This window comes from Canis lupus, chromosome 14 (genome assembly GCF_048164855.1).
Source record: "Canis lupus baileyi chromosome 14, mCanLup2.hap1, whole genome shotgun sequence".
Classification (NCBI taxonomy): Eukaryota; Metazoa; Chordata; class Mammalia; order Carnivora; family Canidae; genus Canis; species Canis lupus.
This window is the reverse complement of record NC_132851.1, coordinates 4186729-4194198: the sequence shown is the minus strand read 5'-3', so window position 1 is coordinate 4194198 and position 7470 is coordinate 4186729. Positions and strand designations below refer to the sequence as shown.

Here is a 7470-nt window from a genome sequence, read left to right as displayed (position 1 = left end):
AGTGTGTAGGCAGCCCTCCACAGCAGCAGGAGTTAGAACTCAGGCATCCCCAGTTCTGCTTCCTGTGCCCCAACAATACAGAGCCAGAAATATCAAGGACATTGGGCCCAGCTGACTAGAGTCTGGAGGTCATCTTTGCCTCCAGGGGAAGCCCCACTGGAGCCATGTCTGCTAAGGGCCAGGACAGCTGGTCACCCTGGGGGCCTGTGATCCCCTGCCTGGGCTTTGATGGCTTTCTGGGTCCCGTTGTGAGGATTAAAAGTGGCCATCACTTTCCTGCAGACCCATCAGTCCCACTATGTAATGGGTTTCGTATCTATGAAGTCCTCTCTTGTCATCTCATAAAAGATGCCCCTGCTGGAGGAGTGTGGAAGCCGACCAGGGAGGGAGGTGACTGCACCTCAGAGCACTGACTCTCAAAATGTCACCTACGTAATGGCTGCCCATCAAAGCCAGATAACAATGCCACCCTAAATGGGATTTTTCTGGTAACTGTTTTATCAGCAGAATTTTTCTTTCTTTCTTTCCTTTTTTTTTTTTTTTGAACTGCAACCTTTGTGAGTTCTCCATGGGTTTTTCGAGCATCTATATCTGTGTGTATCTATCCTTTGCTATGTCATGACTACAAACAATATAACACTGTAATCACAAAGCTATCATTTCTTGTCTGTAAACTACACTTCTGTCTTGAGCAGGTACTTATACATGTTCTCTCCTTTGAGCTAATCTTTGCCAAAAACCCATGAGAAAGGAGTTATAGTAACAATTATTATTATACTTTTAATTATAACTTATTATATTAATAAAATGAATTTTATTTTCATAAATATAACATTTATTAAGCTTTTCAACATACGAGGTATTGCAGTCATTGTCTTATAATAACGAACGTCTCATTTGTTCCCTCCAGAGCCTCATAAGGTATGTACTATAATTACCCTTCCAGAGGAGTTCAGGGAGACCTGGCACCCCAGCCCAGAGCTGCTGCCTCCAGTGCCTATGAACTTCCACTGCACCGACCCACCTCCCTTCTCAGCCCTACTGCTTCTTACTCCTCTCTGGCCAGCAGAGGCGGAAGAGTCTTGGGGCTGAGAAACCTATGGCCCTTGCATGGGCAGCTGAATTCGCCACACTCCAGGATGCAACCCACCTGGCTTTCCCAGCAGTCAACAACAGCCTGTGATAACTTCCATCAGCACAGACAGACTAGTCCAGATGACTTCTTTTCTTTTCTTTTTAAGATTGTATTTATTTATTTATTTATTTATTTATTTATTTATTTATTTATGTATTTATTTATTTAAGATAGAGAGCAGGTGAGAGAGATAGAGAGAGAGCACGAGCAGGGAGGAGGTGAGAAGGAGAGGGAGAAGCAGGCTCTTTACTGAGCAGAGAGCCCAGTGTAGGGCTCCATCCCAGGATCCTGGGATCATGACCTGAGCCAAAGGCAGACGCTTAACTGACTGAGCCACCCAGATGCCCCTCTAGATGACTTCTGAAGCTGTGCTAGCAGCTCTAGATGAGCTACTCAGCTGTTTGATTCAGGTGGTGGGGGAGACATCAGAGTACGCAGGGCAGATTAGCAGGAAGTACAGAGTTCCTATATACTCTCCCTGATACTAACACCCTGCATTAGTGTGATATCTGTGACGAACCAATTACTACTTATTATTATTATTATTAACCACAGTCCCTAGTGTACACTGAGGTTCACTCTTGGTTTACATTCTCTAGGTTCTGACAATTGTGGAAAGAAATGCATCCATCAAAACAGTATCTCACAGACTAGACTCCCTGCCTCCCTCCTCTGTGCTGTGCCCCTTCATCCCTCCCTCCTCTACAGTGCCCCACTGCTCACCTCCTGCCCCAACCCCCCAGCAACCACTGTGAACTGTCTCCATTGTTTCTACCTTTTCTAGAACATCGAAGTCAGAATTACACACTGTAGCCCTTCCCGATTGGCTTCTTTCACTTAGTAATATTCATTTGCGGTTCCTCTCAAGTCTTTTCACGGCTACGTAGCTCATTTCTTAGTATTGCTGAATACTGTTCTGCTGTTCGGACGTATTGCAGTGTGTCCATTTACCTGTGACATCTTGGCTGCTTCCAGGTTTCGGCAATTATGAATCCAGCTGCTATAAACATCCATGTGCAGGTTTTCGTACGAAGTTAAGTTTTCAAGGAGTGCAATTGCTATATTGTATGGTAAGAGTATGTTTAGTTTGGTAAAGAATACTTTAAACTTAGTTTTACTTTGGATGTTTGTGTTTTAATGTGACTGCTTAAGTTATTCTGGGAATTTGTGGCTCTCCCAAGAAGAGCAAGAGACCTTGAGAGTGCAAAGATCTAATAGTCTAGCCAGCCTCACCTCTTGTCCCTGCCTCTCCCCTAGCATGTCCGTCCTTTCCCACTCGGGGATATGTCCCACAGGACATATCTGCTCTCAAACCCACCAGGCTGAAATGCAATGCAAAAGGACCGGTTCACACATTCTCCAGGGCAGGGAGGTAATTGTATGGCTTTTTACAACTAGTTAAAATTCAGTTCCTGCTGAATTTTACACAAAGATGTAATTCATGTCAAGCTAAATAGTTTAGAATGTCGACAGAATTTAAAAGTAAAATGTGGAATAATTCTGGAATATAATCAAACACATTGTACACACATTATCAGATTCTTAAATATCTCATTTCTTTCTCTCCCTGAATGCCTTTTTTCTTATTGAATTGCGCCTTCCTCTTCTTGACATACATACCTCTGCTTTGGAAAATCACACACATATTTTATTAGCTCAACAGGCAGGAGGCAGGCCTTATTTCTCTTTGTAACACCTAAGTAAATATTTATTGAATGAATGTTTTGGAGAAAAGTATCTTGTTTTTTTCCCTCCGGTTTGAAAATGTCTTTCGCACTGAGTCAATCTTCACAAGTGTGTACCCAAGAGCATCGCTGGAATGTCATTAACATAGTGACTTAACACATATTTAAATGTCCTGTTTTCTTCCAGGGGTGGTAGATTCTGGGAGGGGATCATCAAGGGCTTGAGTTCAACCTCAAGGGCACGTCCTTGAAGTTCCAATACCGGAATCTCAGTCTCAGCTCTTTCTCCTGAGGTCCTGGATCAGCCTCTTGCTACTACTGTCAGGATCTTTTACACACTGTCCCTTGACCTCATTGAGGCTGGCTGCTCTTGATCCCACTGAGGGTCTCTGCATTCACACACCAGTGGTACCTTTCCAGGACCAAATTACAGAGGAGCCCCTGGTGCCTTGGGCAACCAGTACTACACTCACCTGTAAGCTGACAGCTCCTCCTCAGGTTTGTGTTCGTACCAAGTGCCTCAGAGGAAGCCTGTGGTGTTGGGTTTGTTTGGTTGGTTTGACTAACTTCTGGTTCCTTCTACTGAAGAAATGGGCCCTAATTTCCAGAGAGCATTTTGAATGATTGTCATTCTTAAAGTCTTTCCTCCTGTTTACCTAGGTGTGGCCCAGGAAGAGCCTTGAGACTCTCCTCCCACCCCAGGGAAGGGTCAGCCCCCACCACACTCCATGCTTCGTCCAAAGGTCCTGTTTCTGTGTCCCAGACCTTGACCATCAGGTCCAGTGTCCTCTACATCTTTTCCCCAGAAGCCCTAGGAGTGAGCTCTCACAAAAACAAAGTTTCTGTGGCCTTCCTTCCCATCCCAGAATTCTTGTGGTGGATATGCTGAATTGGCCCAGCTTTACTTAGGACAGGTTAAACCACTGAATCAATTAGACCCCAAAGTGCATGGACTCAAATACATTAGAAGTCTGTATCCAGATCATGTAACATTCCAGGGTGGATGTTCCAGATCAGCAGGTGGCTCTATGCTGCAGGGTGATTCAGGGACCCAGGCTCCTTTCAGCTGTGGCCCATGATCCCCAAGGGCTTTCACCCAGTGGAAGGAGAACAAGACCATAAGGAACCATGCTGCTGTCCCAAAAGTTCCTCCCATTCCATTGGCTAGAAGTCAGTTGGCCAGTCCTTGACCACTCTTACCTGCAAGAGAAGCTGGATAATATAGCCTAGTTCTCACCCAGCAAGAAGGGGAGATGGGTTTTAGTGGGAAGTCTGTGGCCCCTACCACAGACCCCATCCATCTTCTCCTCACAGGTCCTCCTTCCTTTGCCTTCCTGCTTTCACCCCATTTATCACACTTGTAACATGACTTGTTGAGAATTTACTCAGGAACTAATACAATCAAGAGGCAACTACCTATTGCTTCTAAGGACCAGATAATACAATCTGCTCACTAAGGTCTAATCACCACACACTTAGCAACACATGCCATATCCCAGCACTGGTCTGCATTAGCATTCTTTGAGTTTTTGTTTGTTTTAAAATTTATTGTCCATGCTGTTATTCATTATCCCCAGGCCTCACTGATGTATACCAGCTCCAAGGGAAATAAAAACCAAACATTAGCAAATATCTCCCCTGAGCACAGATACATTGCAGAGCTTCATGCTCAATATCAGTTTTGTGATATTGATCTTCAGATAAATTCTTAGGATCCCATTCAGATGCGTCGGCCTTAATATATTATTAATGGAAAAGAGGACCAGGCTTGGGGTTACAGACCTTGACACAAGGATCCTGGAGCCTCCACCCCCACCCCAGCTGAGGCTGGTTCCTCTCATCTATCAAGGAACAAAAGAAGCCAGGTCAATTTAGACATTTACTGGGTGCCCTGTGGAATAATGTGAACTTCTGGCTTGGAGATAGAAGAGGGGCCAAGTGGGGAGGGAGGTTCCAATGTGGCATATGTAGTGGCCCATAGGTATTTGTCCAACTGATGGTGAGAGAATCCCCAATTTTTTATCGCCCAGATTTCCTTTCCTCTTCTTAATTGTTCTGTGAGTGCATCCCAGCCAGGGCCTGCCTTCTACCATTAATCCGCCGACTGACCTCAGCTAGTCCTGACACCCTTCCTCTGTCTCAGGAATTAATATCTGGCTGGTACTCCTTGGTGGTGACTTTGGTAAGCCGCCCATTCCAGGGTCCACCCCATTTACCTTGCCAGTTCCCTGCCTAAATCTCTGGCCCAGTTCCCGGTGAGAAGCTCCTGCTGCTGCCCTTTCCCCAGGCTGATGCTCAGAGGAGCCCATGCTTGACGGCTTTCTACAGGCTGAGACCAGAGGCTTTGGGTACTTCTAGGTGCCATCCTCCTCCTCCTTGGCCCCTGCAGTCTGCAGTGGGTTAGTTCTTCTAGCTCAGGAACCCCATTCCTGTCCACATCCTCCACCCAAGAGCCAAGGGCTCCCATGTGCTGCCTGAGGCTGGAGCCCTCACCAGGTAAGTAGGGTCATCCCCCACCTCACAACCTTCCTTCCTGTTGCTTTCCCAGCCCAGAAGTCCTGATCTGTCCCTTTCCATCGGGGCTCATCTTGTCCCCATGGGTGATCCAGCTCCCCCTGTGGAGCCTCCTCTGATGAGCCCGCAGTAGATTTCTTGAGCTCTATATCCTATAGGATTCTCAGGTCAGGGTAGCTATTATCAGGCCCATATGAGCGGGCCTTAAGCAGAATCCTCTACTTGGGCCAAACTCTAGATTTCCTGTAGGATGAAACTATTGGAATTGTGAGGCAAGAAACTGCTCTCCCCTGTTCGTTAATAGAAGCTTTAAGCCACAAAGGAGTGGGAGGCACACTTTGTTTTTGCAGTTGGGGAGAATGTACAAATACCAGGCGTGGCTACTCTCTCATGGCTGTGGTTAAAAACGAGTGATCACTTCCTTTGTTTTGTGGATATGGTGCAGCTTAGGAGGTTTGGGTGGGATTTTTACCCCAGATGCCTCTCCATGTTTGGTCCTTGGAACACCTGCATCAGAACCACCAGTGGCACTAATCAAAATGCAGATCCCTGGTCTCCTTCCCCAAGACCTAGTGAACCAGAACCTCTGAAGGTAGGGCCCAGGAATCTGCATCTCTATCGGGCTCTGTCGGTGGCTTAACCATGGTCAGCTGTCTGGGACAGGATGTTCTCACCTCGGCCCTTCCACCCTAAGGGCCTTGTGGCATGCCCTGAAGATCCTGGTCCTCCTGCCTCGGTAGCAGAGACTTGGTGGACCCACATCATAACTCTAAGCCACAGTGAACCCCTGGTTTTGGCACACTGTCCTATACCATTTGCCTAAGTGGGCAGTTTATAAATACTTCTTTTTTTTTAAAGATTTTATTTATTTATTCATAACAGACACACACACACACACAGAGACAGAGACAGAGACACAGGCAAAGGGAGAAGCAGGCTCCATGCAGGGAGCCTGACGTGGGACTCGATCCCGGGTCTCTAGGATCACACCCCAGGCTGAAGGCAATGCTAAACCGCTGGGCCACCAGGGCTGCCCTATAAATATTTCTTGAACTGAACTAGTGCCCTTAAGGGCAGGGCTTCACTTCTTTCTTTCTTTGGGCCACCTCCTGGCACATAGTAAGTACTCGCTTTTATCTCTGACAGTAGGTTGATCAATGAGGTCACAGATCCAGGTCATATCTGCAAAAAGACTGGAAAGGAGAAGAGCTTTAGTTAACACCAACCTTCCTGCTCCTCAGGATATTTCTACAGGAAGAAGCTGTTTTGTTCATGTTCAAAATCCATAGAGCCTCAGATTCTCAGCTGGGTAGAGACTCCTGGTATGACTCAGGAAAGGAGATGTGAATGCCAGTGCCCTTTCTAAGAAAGAGCTAATGCTGGTCAGTGACTGAAATTGGCCTTGAGTGCCTTGGCAATGGCTTGGCCAGACAGAACTTCTGTGTGCAGTTTTGGTTTTTGTTCTCTGGGATAAAAGCCATGTTGACAATCTCTGGTGTGCCTCCTGGGTTTCTCAGCTTAAAGGTCATAGAGCCCTTGAGATATGCAGGGTTGGGCCCACCAGCCATGGTGGGAGAGATCAGAATATGGCCGAGAGAATACTTAAACCTTTTATGAGTAAACAATTTTAAGCCAAAGACCAAAAGGAAATTGGAGGAGGCTTACGTGAGCCCAGTGAACTAAGAGATAACCAAAAAGGAATGAACTCTTGCAGCTAGAGGCTGCACATACACGCACATGGGAGTGAGTGGGAATTACCATCTCATAAGGATTGTTCATGCTTGAAGAAGGCAATTACCTTCATGAGTGTCTTAATCAATCAGTAAGTATTTACAGAGCAATACTACAAGCTACCCTCTCAGCTGGGCTACAAGATAATTCAGAACAAGCCCTATCTCAAGGGTTTACAATCTAGATGGAGAGCTAAGACAAGCCCTCTAGAAAAAGAGAACCACACAGAATATCTCGAAAGTAAGCACACCTACCTAGGTGGCTAGGAAAATTCTTTTCTTTTTTTAAAGATTTTATTTATTTATTCATGAGAGGCACACACACACACACACACACACACAGAGAGAGAGAGAGAGAGAGAGGCAGAGACACAGGCAGAGGGAGAAACATTGTTCCATGTAGGGA

General features: G+C 46.1%; 1 long non-coding RNA gene across 2 annotated transcripts in view; it reads right to left on the bottom strand.

Moving 5' to 3' along the window:
• Nucleotides 1-713: 713 nt before the first annotated feature.
• LOC140603618 (uncharacterized) overlaps nt 714-7470 on the bottom strand; it is a 71058-nt gene continuing 64301 nt past the window's right edge. For both annotated transcript variants that reach the window (XR_012006531.1, XR_012006534.1), the window contains one exon: nt 714-6527. This is a non-coding gene — a long non-coding RNA (uncharacterized lncRNA). The remainder of the gene's footprint in view (nt 6528-7470) is intronic.